The sequence below is a fragment of the Heteronotia binoei genome, chromosome 7 (genome assembly GCF_032191835.1).
Source record: "Heteronotia binoei isolate CCM8104 ecotype False Entrance Well chromosome 7, APGP_CSIRO_Hbin_v1, whole genome shotgun sequence".
Classification (NCBI taxonomy): Eukaryota; Metazoa; Chordata; class Lepidosauria; order Squamata; family Gekkonidae; genus Heteronotia; species Heteronotia binoei.
Window position 1 is genome coordinate 60,534,719 of NC_083229.1, and position 17,784 is coordinate 60,552,502.

At 42.0% G+C, this 17,784-nt stretch overlaps 1 protein-coding gene across 4 annotated transcripts in view; it reads right to left on the minus strand.

Moving 5' to 3' along the window:
- Positions 1–17,784, minus strand: part of NKAIN3 (sodium/potassium transporting ATPase interacting 3) — a 470,064-nt gene that overhangs the window by 423,677 nt on the left and 28,603 nt on the right. The window lies entirely within an intron of this gene.

Here is a 17,784-nt window from a genome sequence, read left to right on the forward strand (position 1 = left end):
CTCATGAAGATTTTGCTCAGCTCTGCTTTTATGCTGCTGTTCATGATCACAACAATAGAATACCAATTTCAAATTCTTTATCTCAAGATCTTTAGAAACCACTGCATGAAAGCCTCACAAATTACATTTCCCCATCTTTGAACTTGACCAGAAAAAAAGGAGTATAAACTAGTTTTCATGTACATGTGGAGCCTGTACAAACTAGTTTTTCATGTACTTTGCATATAACAGAATGGCAACACTATAGGTGTGCTGTTATATGGCATTATTCACCTAGCTGAAGAAGCTCCATGTGAATCATGATCCAGAGCTGGGAGAACTCAACAGCAACCTCAAAGGCTTCACAGTGCACAAAGGACAGAACACTGTTGCTGTCCTCTCCTGCATCATACAACTTCTCTTCTATAAAGTGTGCATCACTGAGCCGTAACACCTTCTGCTTACCTGAATGGTAGCAGCTAAAGACTTATTCCATTTATACCTTCCCTTTCCTCCAGTAGGGTCCCAAAGCAGCTTACATTATTTTCCTCTTTTTCCATTTTATCTTCTCAGCAACCCTGTGAAGGAGATTAGGCTATGTGTGACTGGCCCAAAATCACCTAGTGAACCTCCACACCAAAGTGGGGATTCTGACTTAGGTCTCCCAGATTTAAGCCTGAAACTCAAACCACTATACCACAAACCTTTCAACACAAGACCTACAGCATCACAATAAATGGGGTATATTCGTACCAAAGGCACACATAAGATGAAATGAACAACAAAACCTTTAATTTGATTAGTAGACTTCAGCAAATAAGATTAAAAACCTCTTTCTTCTTGACTTCACTGTATGAACTTGGTGTGTCAACTGGTCAATCAATTTAAGTTACCTAAACCTTAAGGGCTTCTGGCATGAACAGAAGATTCCAAATAATAACTCTTTCACTTTCACGTGAGAATAAGCCCTGGTACTGCAACTCAAATGATAAAAAATGTAAATGTGGGTCTAATTGTGCCTGAACATTTAATGTATAATAGAATAAAAAACACCTACTTTTGGCTTACATAGCACTTTGCACTTTATCAGCTACTATTAAAATGCATTAAACAGCACTAATGATGGCACACAATTGACCTGCATGATGCTGCAGCATTTCTAATCATCTCCACTTTCTCTCTAAATATGAAGAACAGTAATTATCAAACTACCACCTTCAGGTCTTCAGGGTATTGAGAACAAGAAACACATTAATTAGTTTCAACTACATGTTAAACGAACTTAGCTGCTAGTGACTTCTGTAAGATATTTTAGCCCTATTTAAAATGGACAGTTAATTCCAACCATGGATGATTAAAGAGAAGAAGAAAAAAGAAAGAAGAGGGGAGGGAAGGCTTTGTTCCTGCAAGTAGTTTACAATTTGCATAAGTCACAGATTGATAACACAGATCCAGTTACCTCTGTAAAAATGTGTTTCTGAAAAATATCTTTGTAGTATCTAAACAATGTAACAACTTCCATGTTAAATGACAAATAATGTTCTATTTTCCTATTTATTTGTTGAGCTCTCCCTTTAAAGAGATGCTAGAAAACAAAAAGGATAAACCACCATTCCAATATTTGGCTGCATTGCCACTAACATATTCCCAGTTAGGACAACATGGCTGCCTTTCCTTCTAGCTACCAATGAGAGGCGAGCCAGGACAAGCCCAACAAGCCCCAAGATACATTTTTTAAAAAAGTAAAAAATTTTAATTAAGTTTGTTTGTGAATGTGGGATGGAAGCTACAGTTCTCATAAGGCTCTGCAAAAACACAGATATACAAATTCACCTGGAAAACTTGACAGCCTTTGACAGACACAAAGAAAATATTGGCTTGCATCCTGCAGTAAATTTCTGCTGGCGAAAGGGATTTCTGTCCATGGAATGGGACTTCCTTGCCTCCCCTGTCCTACTATTTTCAAAATGCCCCCCCCAAAGTTTTCTTCTGAGGGATAGGGGTCCCTCAGGAACAGCATGAAGGGAGAGATTAAAGTCTGCAGTAAAGGGACTGGAAAAACTCACCTCCTTCCACTCGGAGAAAGTTCCTGCAGAATTGAGCTCCTTGTCATAAGACAGACAATGATACCAAAGTAGTAAGTCTAAATGTCATTTTTTAATGCACTTTTAAAATGGAGGCAGAAGTAGCAGTTATGACAATGCAGTTACATATGTTTGCTTATGTTGTTATATTTTTCTGTAAATCTATTCAGATGCCAATTAACATTATGTTCCCATTTCATCACTTATGAATAGAATATGAGTTGAATTAATCTCTCTGAAATTTTCCATTCCCTTACACCATTAAATCACTGTATAAAATAATTTGTAAATCATGCATGCATTATAAAGTATTCTTTAACACCTATAGGAAGAGAAATTGCGATCTTCACATAAAATACTCAATACTTATTGAGAAGAAAAGAAATTCATTTTTCATGAACAGAAGTGGCTTCAAATAATGTAAGAAGCATCTGAGCTATTTCCATACTTATCATTTAAAGGTTAAAAAGGGGAAACATGTTAGGCAAAAAGCTGGATGGAGGCACCAGTGCTTTTTGTGCAAAATATCTTGCACACTTTTGCTTTTAGGCTTTAAAGTAAAGCTTCTGCATTCCCTTCTATGAACTGCTTTCACATTTTAAAAAATCAGAAGCCATGGTAAAATGACTGACAGACCTCTTATGTTCTTTGTGCAGCACTTCTTCAACTCCTGTATTTTATTTTTTATTTAATTTGATTTTATTTATATCCCGCCCTCCCCGCCGAAGCACGCTTAGGGCGGCTCACAACATAAAATCCCACAAACAATTAAATTCTCTCTCTCGGCTTGACTTTGCGAACAAAGATTCAAGAAGGGTGCAATAGTCCACGTCTGCTGCAGGCTCGCTGGTGGCTGACAAGGCCAATGCGGGACAGGCAGATTCGGCCACAGTGGCTGTAGGGAAAAGTCTGATTTGGGGTTGGTGCTGTAGCAGTGCGATTCTTCCTCAATCTCCTTTTGTCCTCAAGACCAGCTATGCGTGCGTTCTCAAAGGAAGAGACAGCCTGGTGGATGGTGTGCCTCCATGCTTTGCGATCTGAGGCTAGGTCAGACCACTGGTAATGGTTGATGCGACAGGTGCCAAGGGATTTCTTCAAGGAGTCCTTGTACCTCTTCTTTGGTGCCCCTCTATTTCGATGGCCAGTGGAAAGTTCACCATACAGAGCAATCTTGGGAAGGCGGTGGTTTTCCATCCTAGAAATATGCCCTGCCCAGCGCAGCTGCGTCTTCAACAGCAGTGCCTCGATGCTTGTAACCTCCGCCCTCTTGAGGACTTCAGTGTTGGTCACAAAGTCACTCCAGTGGATGTTGAGGATGGTGCGAAGGCAGCGCTAATGAAAGTGCTCCAGGAGTCGCAGGTGATGACGGTATAAAACCCACGATTCGGAGCCGTAGATGAGGGCTGTCATCACAACCGCTTTGTAAACATTGATCTTTGTGCCTTTTTTCAGATGCTTGTTGCTCCACACTCTTTTGTGCAGTCGGCCAAATGCACGGTTTGCCTTTGCCAGCCTGTTGTCAATCTCCTTGTCGATCTTGGCATCTGAGGAGATGATGCACCCCAGGTAGCTGAACTGCTGGACTGTCTTCAGAACTGATTCACCCACAGTGATGCAGGGAGGGTGATAATCTTCCTGGGGTGCAGGCTGGTGGAGAACTTCTGTCTTCTTCAGACTAACTTCTAGGCCAAATAGCTTGGCAGCCTCTGCAAAGCAGGACGTCATATGCTGCAGAGCTGATACCGAGTGGGAGACAAGTGCAGCAACATCAGCAAACAGTAGCTCTCGGATAAGTTTTTCCATTGTCTTGGAGTGAGCCTTTAGTCGCCTCAGGTTGAACAGGCTGCCATCAGTGCGATAGCGGATGTAGACACCATCGTCATCATCTAGATCTACTGCAGCTCTTTGAAGCATCATGTTAAAGAAGATCGTAAAGAGAGTTGGCGCGAGAACGCAGCCTTGCTTTACACCTGTGCCTATTGGGAAGGGCTCCGAGAGGTCGTTGCAGTGTCTGACTTGGCCTCGCTGGTCTTCATGTAGCTGGATGATCATGCTGAGGAACCTTGGGGGACATCCTAAACGTTCCAAGATTTGCCACAGGCCTTTCCTGCTAACGGTATCGAAAGCTTTGGTAAGGTCGACAAAAGTCACATATAGACCCTTATTCTGTTCCCTGCATTTCTCTTGGAGCTGCCTGAGAACAAATAACATGTCGGTGGTGCTCCTGTTAGCTCTGAAGCCGCACTGGCTCTCTGGGAGGAGTTCCTCTGCAATGGTGGGCACCAGTCTGTTCAGGAGTATTCTGGCAAGGATTTTGCCTGCGATGGAGAGCAGGGTTATCCCCCGGTAGTTGGAGCAGTCTGACTTTTCCCCTTTGTTCTTGTGTAGAGTGATGATGATTGCATCGCGAAAGTCCTGTGGTAGTTTGCCTTGTTCCCAGCAGGTGACAAGTACTTTGTGAAGTGTGCTATGTAGTACTGTGTCCCCATGCTTCCAGATCTCTGGTGGGATTCCATCAACTCCCACTGCCTTGCCACTTTTCAGTTGCTTGATGGCTTTAACGGTCTCTTCTAGGGTGGGGATCTCATCCAACTCTGTTTTCACTGGTTGAAGTGGGGTAAGGTGGATTGCTGAATCTTGAACTACGCGGTTGGCACTGAAGAGAACCTGAAAATACTCCGACCACTGGTTCAGTATGGATGCCTTGTCTGTGAGGAGCACTTGGCCGTCTGCACTACGCAAGGGACTCTGAGCCTGATATGATGGGCCATATACTACCTTCAGGGCTTCGTAGAACCCTCTTAAATCACCAGTGTCTGCACACAGCTGGGTTCTCTCTGCAAGCTTGGTCCACCACTCGTTCTGAATGTCTCGAAGCTTGCGCTGGAGGTTGCTACATGCAGCGCGAAAGATTGCTTTTTTCCCCGGGACAGGAGGGCTGAGCAAGATGTGCTTGGTAGGCAGATCTCTTTTTCGCTAGTAGTTCTTGGATCTCATGATTGTTCTCGTCAAACCAGTCCTTGTTCTTCCTTGTGGAGAACCCGAGGACTTCTTCAGAGATCAACAGGATGGTAGTTTTTAGGTGTTCCCAGAGTGCTTCTGGAGAAGGGTCTGTGGGGCAACTGGGGTCCTCAATTCTTGACTGGAGTTTTGCCTGGAAGGCAGCTTTAACTTCGGCTGACTGAAGGCTGCCAACCTGAAGCTTCCTCCAAGGGATACCTCCTCTCCAAGGGTGTGGGTTTAAAGTGAAGACGGAGATTGCAGCGTACAAGACGATGATCCGTATGACATTCTGCACTGGGCATTACTCGGGTGTGTAAGACATCTCAAAGGTCTCTCTGACGCACCAGAATGTAGTCGATAAGGTGCCAGTGCTTGGACCGTGGGTGCATCCAGGTTGTCTTTAGGCTGTTCTTCTGCTGAAAGATAGTGTTGGTGATGGTGATGCAGAATTCTAGCAGGAGGCGCCCGTTATCATTGCAGTTGCCAATGCCGTGTTTGCCAAGTACTCCTTTCCAGGCTTCCGAGTCTTTACCTACTCTGGCATTGAAGTCGCCAAGGATGATCACCTTGTCCTCTGTAGGGTTCTTCCGTACGAGGTTGCGTAGATCAGCATAGAACTTGTTCTTTTCTGCAGGATCTGCTTGAAGGGTTGGGGCATACACACTGAAGAGTGTTGCATGCTGCTTGTTTTGAAGTGGGAGGCGCATGGACATGATGCGATCTGAGTGACCTGTTGGCAGGTTTTCGAGTTTGGAGGCAATGGAGTTCCTGACCATGAAGCCAACTCCAGAAAGGCGGCTCTCAGCTTTTGACTTACCCAACCAGTAGAGGGTATAGCCAGCACCATGTTCTCGAAGACTACCTTCCTCAGGGAAACGGACCTCACTGAGAGCTGCTATGTCGATATTCAACCTGAGAAGTTCGTGGGCAACTAGAGCAGAGCGTCGTTCAGGGCGACCACTGTCTACTGTGTCAAGCATGGTTCTGATGTTCCAACATGCAAGCTTTAGTCTTTGCACACTTTGTGAGGCAGGTGCATGCCTTTTCTTTGTTGTTATTTTTTCACCGCAAGTAAGGATGCCCGTTGACTGCAGCTAGCCAACTGGGGTGGGGGAGACGAGCTTTGTTTAGGTCACCTTTTCTAGGCCCCTCTCCGTGTGGAGCAAGCAGTGCTGTCCCTAGATAAGGCTGCTTGGTCGTTCAGGGTGCTGCCGAAAAATGCTTTCGTCTCCGGGTCAGCATCAGGCGACCAATACCCTGAACCGCCTACATGCAGGATCGGGACTGCAGCTTCCAATGGCATCTTCCACCTGCCGTTTCGCCTCTTGCCCATCACTGCAGGACTTGGTGTGTTGTGGGTTGTGGATGTGGATATGCCCTTCAGGCCTGCGCAGAGGAATTTTTAGGTGAAGCACAGTGTGCATGGTACTGGCTCCACCCTTTCACCTTGGGGTCATCTGCCATGGCCCAGTAAGCCGGGACGCCGGCAGCGAGTCCTCCAGGTGGTAAGTGTTACATTAACGAGCTCTATCTGCCCGGGTTTGATGTTAGAGCCCAGCCTGCCCATCCGGTTATACCGCCGGACATTCGGTCGCACCATGACGTGGCAAACTCTGTGAGAAACGGGGGGACCAGCGGGAAGGTGTTGCCATGGATGCAGTAATGCAGGAGAGGCCATTGCAGTGACTATCTGCCAGGCATAGCCGGACAGTGACCACGCGGTGTTCACTACACCGGGAAAGGAGAGGCTATGTATTGCGCATACACTTTCCCTGGGGGGGCAGGATACCCAAGAGGGAACCCACCCCTCCCCCCCAATTAAATTAATGAGTATTAAAATTACACAGTCAATAATAAAATAGATATACAATGATTAAAACAGTAGCAACTCTTAAGACAGCTCTGTGTGCCACTTGATGTGGCAAACACAACTGCTCCAAGTAATCAGATTACTACATGCATTTTTGACAGCAGTGTAAAAATTTGGGACGGGAGTGTACTCATGACCCTGAGCTAAATCCCCATGTATTTTGATGTAAAATGTTGCCCCTCCCCCAATAAAAAATACTAGTGTTTCGCAACATCCAGAGCCTATACACACACGTTCAAATGAAGTGGAATGTTTCAGTACATATCCCTGTTGCATTTTGAGTAATTCATACTATTATTTTCCTTAATAAAGTTTTTTTTTTACACTGTTCATTAGTCTCCCCTCAAAATCAACTTGAAACCTCCAACTGGTCCAGAATGCTGCAGCTTGGCTGCTAATGAGAGCTAGACACAGCATCCATATATAAGTTATATATAGATATGACTTTCACATATATGTGAAAATGTGTGTGTGTGTGTTATTTTATATCATATGTGGTGGACTTGCATCAAGATGAAAAGATATTGAGGAAAGATACTGAGGAAATATACATACAGAGATCCAAAATAGCCAACCTAGATAGCAAAGGCAAGTCCGATCTCATCAGATTTGGGAAGCTAAAGCAGGATCAACTGTACTTAGTAGCTGGATGGGAGACTTTCTTGAAATAATCAGCTAGGAGGGCAGGGGCAGGCTCTATTCAGCAACCTCTCTGAATATCCTCCAGGCCCCCATTAGGGGTTAGTCACCAGAAGTCACCGTGATGTCCAGGTGCACACACACACAGACACAAATATACAAAAAACCCACCAAATTTCCAAATAAATCTTGGGAATCTTGTTGGACAATGCAGAAAGAACTTCATAAGACTTACTTAGATATATGCTGCCAGAATAACATTTGCAATGAAATGGAAGGCAGAAGACTGTCCTACAGTAGAGATCTGGAAAGGAAAACTAGCTGAATATGCAACAATGGCAAAATTAGCTATATAAAACAGAAGACCAGTGAAAGAATTTCAGAAGAAATAGCAAGCTTACTATTCATATTATGGAAACACATTTCTTGATTTTGTATTTATTTGACTATATTAAAAGTGATATAATGATGATAATTTTAATCTTTTTTATTCAGTATTCCATTAACATTTAAATACTTAGAAATTGAGAAATGATTATGATAATATTCAGGTTTTCAGGATGGCTTAAATTTAGCGCAGAATTCTGCTTAACTGTTAAAGATATAATTCATTTACAGTTAATAGATTATTGCTATTGAGATAATTTTTGCCTATCCCTTTAAAGAGAGAACTCACCTCAGAATACTGTAATAATGATGTTTTATTATCGGCTTCTAAATTTGCAATATGTATGTTTACTAATACAATTGATTTACTTGTTGTATGTAATTTGGCATAATATCTGAGAATTTCCAATAAATTTATATTTTTCCTTGCCCCTTTTTTCCCTTCTGCATCCCACTTTTTTTTGAGAAAATAAAACTTTAAAAATATACATGCTCAACTGTCCTCTCTATTTTGATCCCTATTATTTAAAAAAAGTGTTTAGGAAATTAATATGTAACTTCTCTCAATATGTTGATCATTCTACTCACTACTTTCTAAACTAGTGTCAGTATAATTAAACAAATCCTACCTTTACTAGGATTTATTTCTTATAAAGAAATCCTAAGTATTTTAATATGTTTTATTTATTCATTTATTTGATTTATATCTTGCCCTTCCCATAAGCAGACTCAGGGCGGGTCACAACAATAAATTACAAAACTAAAGCAATTAAAAATAAATATCAATATAATTAAAACAGTTAAAAAGGTAGGCATTTTACAGATTACAGTTTAACAACTTTAAGCTGGGAGCAGTTGGACCACAGCTAAGCTTTGTTGTTGTTCAGTCACACAGTCGAGTCTGACCCTTTGCAACCCCATGGACAAATTCATGCCAGGCCCTCCTGTCTTCAACCATCCTCAAAGTCTGCTCAAATTTGTGTTAGTTACATCAGTAACACTGTCCAGACATCTCATCTTTACAGCCAAGCTGAGAAGGTCTTATTAGTAGCACCATAGAGTTTAAAGCTTCAGCAGAGATAACAACTGGTAGCCTTGGTCCTCGTTAAGGCTAAGCAAACATAGAATCATAGGATCACAGAGTTGGAAGGGACCTCCAGGGTAATCTAGTCCAACCCCCTGCACAATGCTGGAAACTCACAAATACCTCCCCCTAAATTCGCAGGATCTTCATGCTTCGGGCCAGGGACACCACCAAATGGCATTAATACAATTAAACACAATTGCTGTTACAATACTGTTCAGAAAGAGTACATGCTAACACAATAAAGCCACCACAGGCCATACGCAACAAGTCCATCATGCACTGTGGCCAAGATGCTCAACTGCCTCCCTGGCTTTGCAGAGCAAACAAACAAGACTCATCAAGTGCTGGTGAACTGCAAATGCCTAGCTGTAATGTTTAACACAAAACTGGCTGAGGTCTTCTAAGAACATGGCTGCATAGAAGTTCAGGCTGTTGCCAAGCAGAAGCTGTGTCTTTGATTTGCTTTTTAAAAACCTTATATCCAGCCCACTCTATTTCAAAGATATATTCAGGGAGCATGAAATCACCATGAAATAATTCAAGTATTCATGTAACATTACACTGTCTGAAAGAGTGTCAAATGAGGAAAATGCTATCGAAGGTATTTCACAATTTTAAAAAAATTAACAGGTTTTCATGTATACTATATATACTTTCTACACAGGGACAGCTGCATGGTTTGATTATTTTTATTGTCTGTTTACCATTATAAGATCTTAACAGAGAATTAATAATATCACAATAAAAGTAAGACCTGCAGGAATGAAGAAAATGGTTTATTAAATCTATTACTAGTAAGCAGCACAGAAGTAACAAAATTCAGAATGTCAAAATTGCCCAACAAAGATATTCCAAGATATGCCATAACGATTAGGTACAAAAAGCTTAATAAAGTAATAAACTAGAAAAGAGTTCTCTTATTTGTCAAATCTATTTGGTCATGTGCATCTTGTTACATTTTGAAATAATTTCTAGTCATAAAAACAGGAAATTCTGACATTGATGGAAACAGTCTTCTGCAGTGACCATCTGACTTCTAGGTGCAATAAAATGTTTAGCATGCCGACAGTAAAAAAACTCTATCATACATGAAATAGGCATTGTGGCCTCACTTTCATTCATCCTGTTCCTGTATGTGGTCCTTAATATGCATAGACTGCTCTGTTGGATCATACTAGCATGGTTAGAATAGACTAGAATCTGGCAGACCCAAGTTTGAATCTCCAATCTGCCATGGATGCTTCCTAAGTGAACTTGGGCCAGTCACACACTCTTAGCCTCACAGTGTTGTTGTGAGAGTAAAATGGAAGAGAAGATAACGAAGTAAGCATCTTTGGGTCCCAACTGGGGAAAAAGTTGTGCTACAAATGGAAAAAAAAAATAAAGTCCATCTGAGCCAATATCCAGTTGCCAAAGTATCCATGGACACTCACAGGGAGGGCAAAAAAAAATCTTGAGATTCAGAGGTATACTGCTTCAGTTAGTTATCACAGCTAGTCAACATGAATTGGATTAAAACTTTTCCATGTGTTGATCTGAATCAGCAGAACAAAGTTTGAGTCCAGTGGCACCTTTAAGACCAACAAAGTTTTATCCAATGTATAAGCTTTGTGAAAAAGTTGAATAAAACTTCGTTGGTCTTAAAGATGCCCCTAGACTCAGACTTTGTTCTGTCTAAGTGTAATTATCATCAAGTCTTGTGATAGTGAGTTCCACAGGTAATTTATGTGTTAGAATGATTGGTGTTGATAGAATACAAGTGTTGCAGAGTGCTGTCTTTGCAGGGGATACAGCGGCTACAAAGTCCAACAGTTTCCAGAGATTGACTTTTCCAGCAAGTCAATGGAGCCACCATTATTGCTGCTGTAAAACAATGGCACATGAATCAAAACAACCACATATGATCATTAGCCAACCTTTTATCTTACTGGTCTTCAGTAAGCTACAAAAAGGTTTTCCCCTTCCAATCTATCTGCTTGTTGAGAGAATACTAAGACCAGTCAGGCTCTGCCATCTACATTACCTGCATTCTCCCTCTCTTCCTAGGGGAGACGGCATGTCAATAGGTTAACAGCAACTTAATATGGATAGATGGCCATAGGCTGAATAGCCCAGGCTAGCCAAACTCATCAGATCTCAGAAGCTAAGTAGGCTTGATCCTGGTTACTATTTGGATGACAGGCCACCAAGGAATACCAGCATTGCTAAGCAAAGGAAGGCAAACCACCTCTGAATATCTCTTGACTTGAAAACCCTATGGGGTTGCTGAAAAGAGAGAGAGAGATGGGACTACTTTTATGCAAAAGAGGGGGGGGGGAACTATTTTTGTGCAAAAAAAAAATCAGAGAAATGGGACTATTTGGCTCCTCACTACAAAAGATGAATATTTAATTGGCTACCAGCCAATCTAGTTACTCATTACATTGCTAAATTTTAGTTTTAAAAACTGAAATAATTTTTAGTTCTAGTCTATATGCAATGTTTTATTCACATGCAAAACTCATCTGGTGTATATGTTAATTAACCTCAAAGCAATTGAGCTCTGCCCTAGAAGCCCAGCTTTTCTTAAGATTACTGAGTGTGTTCTGTAGTCAGAAGTAATGTTTATGAAATTAATGGCAGGAATTTAAAAAAACATAATGAAAACAAATTGTACAAACTGTGATGTAAAGAACGAAGCGATAGGGAACTTAGTCATATAAAGTGATTATCTACCAGCCACAGCCTGAGCTGCCAATTAATATTTTATGCCTGGTGGTGGTTAATGAAGAGACAGAATTTCTAACAAGATCAAGGGTATAAACTGACAGACTGTACAAAGGATGGTACTGGTAATAAAGAGTTAATGTTTGGGGAAGAGGCCATTTGCCTCTTGGCAGAGCCTGGGAGGAAGAGAACCAGGAGTAGTAGTTGATGTAACATGACGAGTAGAGTAGAGTAGATTCAGCTTACAATCTATGAGTTCCTTCACTGTAACATAAACCACATTGCCTCCTGGAAGATTTCTGGCATTTTGTTGTTGTTCAGTCGCACAGTCAAGTTCGACTCTTTGCGACCCCATGGAAAAAGTCACGCCAGGCTGTCCTGTCTTCCCCCATCCTCCAAAGTCTGCTCAAATTTGTGTTTGTTACATCAGTAACACTGTCCAGCCATCTTATCTTTTGCTGTCCCCGTCTTCTTTTGCCTTCTGTCTTTCCCAGAAGGCATTTACCTCAATACAAATTCAGTATGATTACTACATACACTGGTGGTGGCCTTTAAGTGCTTGGAATTCAGGAGACCACTTCTCACTCATTGAGATGGAGTCACTTCACCAACAGGCACCTTGGATCATGAAAATGCTGTCTACATTTTCTACCTGGTTTTCAGTGACGCTGCTAACAAGGTTCTCCATGATGTTCTGATGGGAAAACTTGAGGATTGTGGATTCTAGGATAGTTAGGTGGATAGGGAACTGGTTGGAGAACTGCAGCCAAAGAGTAGTTCTCAATGGCATTTCATTCAATTGAAGGGAGGTGACCAGTGGGGTGCCACAGACCTTGGTTTTGGACCTGGTACTTTTCAATATTTTTAACAATGATCTTGATAAGAGTGTAGAATGATTACTCATTCAATCTGTAAATGACATCAAAATGAGAAAAGCTGTGAAAACATCAGATGATACAGAATTCAATGAGAACTGAGCACACTGAAAATGGATGTGACATGATGTGAACGTAATGCAGTTCAACAAGGATTAGTACAGAGTTTTACATCTGGGTAACAAAAATGAGAACTACACATACTGGATGGGGAATACACTTTTGGACACCAGTGTGTGTGAACAGGATCTTGAGACTGTAAAATAAATATAAGCTGTCAGTGTGACAGCAAAAAAAGCCTAACACAGTCTTCGGGTGTTTCAACAGAGGACTTGAGAATGTTCAGTCTGGAAAAAAGGAGGTTGAGGGGGAACGTGATTTGCTCTCTCTAAGTATCTGAAAGAATGTCTTTTAGAGGAGTGCAGGAGCTGTTCCTGTTAGCAGCAGAGGATCGGACAAGCAATAATGGGTTTAAATTACAGGCAGAATAGTACTGGCAGAATAAAAGGGGGAATAATATAATGTAACAGTAGTTCAGCAGTAGAATCAATTGCCTAGGAAGTGGTGACATGCTCTCCCTCACTGGCAGTCTTCTGGATGAACACTTGTCAATGATGTTTTAGGCTGATCCTGCCTTGAGCAAGGAGTTGGATTAGATAGCATGTAAGGCCACTTCCATGATTCTATCATATTTCTTCCCCCCCCCAGACTTATTTATGACTTGCTTCTACAGCTTTCCAAGATCTTTGAACATATCCACCGCACAACACACAACCACAAAAACACACACAGAAGACGGATGCTTCGTCCAGATTCTAGTGATATCTTTACTGCTCAATTGGTTTGTTTATGACTATCTTAAAACATTTAAGCTGAGCTGGAAATAAAGGAAAACAACATCTGAATCTGTAGGCCTATTAAGTAAACAAATCAGAAATGTACACAATTCTGGAGGTGTTTAACTGTCAATGAGTTTGAAAATCCTTTGGAAGATTATGCTGAGCTTAGTGCTGCGCAGTTCAAAAATTCCATTAGTATAATAATAGATTTGTCTGCTGGCACCATTTCTGAGATCCAGTGCATTAAATGTCATTTAACTGTTCCAATAAATCCAGGCTCAGGGGTGTAATTGATAAGCATTCTCCCCACCCCTGCATAAGAATGGAAGACCCAGCCATAACAGATGGATCAATACACAATGGGAGGAGATAATGAGCAGTTAATGTGTCACCAATGAGAAAAATCATTATCAACTTAATTATCCTCAAATTATAACATTTAGGAAAAATATCTTTTGAATTAATAGTTAATTTATTATGTACAGTTATATTAGTCCTTTCAAGGGAACAATTATCAGGGCTTCGTTTGCAAACAGGAAAAAATAGGTCTCTCTAAACCCAAACAAATGTGTTCCTGTGACAGATATGAACTCATAAACAAAACTATTGGTATTGTATTTTAAAAGGAAAATGCAATGTTTCCAATTTTTTTCCAAGTTAGTGTAAAAGACATGAGTGCATTAAGAAGCTCTCAAAGGGATCATAACTTTTGGTTATGGTAGAGTGAATTTTCAAAGGGAAAGGATGCTTTCACAACTCAGCTGCCTTAATCTAAAAATTTCTGAGTTTAATTTACTTTCTACAGCTTTGGTTAAGTACAAGCACTTCCATTAATTTCCATCTCACCAACTTTTGCATATTCAGCTAACACACACAGAATACAGCTCTTTTTCTCTTCTGCAAGGTAATGGATATATATATCAAATAATTATGGTATGTGACAACAAAGAGGATCAGATTTCCTGAAACCTATTGGATATGGTCTGTTTTAACTATTTCAGGAAGATAGGAAAAATGTAAACAAATTCTTCAGCTGTGATTAACAAAATAATATTCACTTGTGCTCTCCAAATGATATATCAGCATTTAATGTGACTCAGCCTCTTCCTAGGCCAGGATTTCACTGTCTGTGCAAGACTGCATCCACAAGGCTTTTGCAGATGGCTATCAAGGCCAGGAAAAAGTTCTGGAAAGCCCAGGCTAAATGTATTCACAACAAACAACATTCCCTTCCATCTCTGGGACCTCCCTTTAACCATAATGACATTAGTAGTACTTTGTTGAGGTAACAGACAATGTGTTAAACTCAGACCAGGGAAATTTTTGTTCCATATCCCTGGTGAATTCAGTCATGAAGGTTTCTGGATGGCCTTAGGCAAGTCTCAGTCTTGGCATTCATCATATGGCTGTCATGGAAATAAAATGTGATAACTTCTTTGGATGGCACTCTGAGATTTGGAGGAGTGTAACTTGACTAAAATATCAAATTTCTAAGACAGATAATCCAATCTTTAAAGGATCCTCAATGTGAAGGGAGAAAAAACACTGGATGAGACATGGGCTACACAGTACTTGGCTTTTGTTAAAAATGCATGTGACTAACAATAACTTGCAATACACTGATGCAAGATGATGTTATGGCCAGAAAACCCACTGCTGATATAAGCTACTATGATTCCATAATGTGGACAATTGCCAGCCAAAATCTGGTAAATTATCCATCTTCTTGCATTATTTGATTCAACTGTCTGATGTCTTTCTGGCATCAGCTATTTTTCCAGAAGAGAGTCAAAAGACTGCAACCAATTTCCCACTAGCGTGGCTCCACCCCCAGGCTTCTGTTCTCCTCAGAGCAAGCCATCGATTTCCTACCAATTGCTCCGCAGATGCATTTTGAGCCGTGGCAACCTCCAGTTCCCTGCACCGTTTTTAGATACTTTATTTCAGGATTACATTGCCATTCGGTGTTTATAAAGGACAACTTCCTGGAATTGTGTCACAATACGAATGTCACTTCTTTGTTAACTGAGCCTCACTCTGTTTTTTAAATGATTTTTTTTTTAAAGGTTGTTTGATGCCAACAAGGAACCTTTTTAGATTCTAAAAAGTTTTATTGATTTCAAGGAATTAGGAATAGGGAGTAAGAAAGGATATGGAAAAGGAGTACATATTAGTCTTATTCTGCATAAGAAATATTTTCAAAGAATATAAGTCTACATCTGCAATACTTTCCTAAAATACATAAATTGTCACATATTCTTGTCTCTAAACTATGCATAATCAACATTTTGATATTTTATATTATAAGTCTTTTTGTTAAATTCAACAAGAAACCTTTTTATACCAATTCCGGGCGGGGCTTTTTTGTAGAAAAAGCCCGGCAAGAACTCATTTGCATATTAGGCCATACACCCTGGCATCACCATTGTTTTGCACAGGGCCTTTTTGTAGAAAGAGCCTTGCCCAGTTCCGCAGGGCCTGTAAGACAACCCTCTTCCGGCTGGCCTATGACTAGCTGGTACAAGAAACTGAGCGTAGTTATACTGGATGTCTGCTGCCCCCAATGCTTTAAATGTTTTAAATGGTTCAATGTTTTAAATGGTTTAATGTTTAAATTTAAATGCTCTATGTTTAACGCCTATTTATGTTAGATTCCTGTGTTGTAAGCCGCCCTGAGCCACTTGTTGGGAAGGGCGGGATAGAAGTCATAAAATAAATAAAATAAATAAAAAAATTAAAAAGCCTAACAGGAACTCATTTGCATATTAGGCCACACCTCTGATGCCAAGCCAGCCAGAACTGCATTCCTGTGTGTTCCTGCTCAAAGAAAAAGCCCTGGCCAATTCTATTATTGCTATTCCTTTCTTATAAACTGAAATAGATTCAGTGTGACTAGTAAGCACTGTGACTAGTAAGTATGTGTATGTACGTATATGCTTTCTCCCTCGTTTTTGCAACAACGTTTTTCTCCCTCGTTTTTGCAAGACCCACTCCAGTCCGGCTTCCGCCCGGGTCACGGGACGGAGACGGTGTTGGTCGCCCTGGTGGATGACCTTCAACGGCATCTGGATCGGGGCGGCTCGGCGGTGCTGATGTTGTTGGACCTGTCGGCTGCGTTCGACACGGTCGACCATCGGTTACTGACCTGCCGCCTCGCCAACGCGGGGATTCAGGGGCTGGCTTTACAGTGGCTTTCCTCTTTCCTCGAAGGTCGGGGACAAAGGGTCGCAATTGGGGGCGAACTATCCCAGAGGCGTACGCTTGACTGCGGAGTGCCTCAGGGGGCGGTTCTCTCCCCAATGTTATTCAACATCTATATGCGACCCCTTGCCCAGATTGCTCGAAGGTATGGGCTGGGTTGTCACCAGTATGCTGATGACACCCAGCTCTATCTACTTATGGACAGCCGACCAGTCTCCGCCCCAGAAAACCTAGACCGGGCATTACAGGAAGTGGCTGGGTGGCTCAGACTGAGCGGGCTGAGGCTAAATCCAGCGAAGACAGAGGTCCTTTGCTTGGGTCGTCGGAGCCCGGGGAGGGAAATCCCCCGACCAGCCTTTGAGGGTGCGCCGATGGTAGCGACGGACAAGGTCAAAAGCCTGGGGGTACTATTGGAGTCCTCCTTAACGATGGAGGCTCAGATAGCAGCCACTGCCAAGTCCGCATTTTTTCACCTTAGGTGGGCAAGGCAGCTGGCCCCCTTCCTGGAACGTGACGATCTAGCAACAGTGATCCATGCCACGGTCACCTCGAGGTTGGACTACTGCAATGCTCTCTACATGGGGCTGCCCTTGTGCCGAACCCGAAAGCTACAGCTAGTGCAGAATGCCGCGGCCCGGCTGTTGTTAGGGCTCCCAAGAAGGGAGCATATCCGGCCGGGGCTCCGGGACCTGCACTGGCTGCCGATAGTTTACCGAGTCCGGTACAAGGTGCTGGTTATTACCTTTAAAGCCCTATATGGCCTAGGACCTGCCTACCTGAAGGACCGTCTCTCCCCGCACGTTCCCCAGAGAGTGCTGAGATCGGGAACACGAAATCTCCTAGTCATCCCGGGCCAAAGGAAGTCCGCTTAAAATCAACAAGGGACCGGGCCTTTTCTACTATGGCCCCCTCCTGGTGGAACCAGCTGCCGGAAGAGGTGAGGGCCCTGCGGGACCTTACCTAGTTCCGCAGGGCCTGTAAAACAACCCTCTTCCGGCTGGCCTATGACTAGCTGGTATAAGAAACTGCGCGCAGTTATATTGGAAGTTCGCTGCCTCTAAATGTTTTAAATGTTTTAACTGTTTAAATGTTTTAAATGCTTTAATGTTTTATA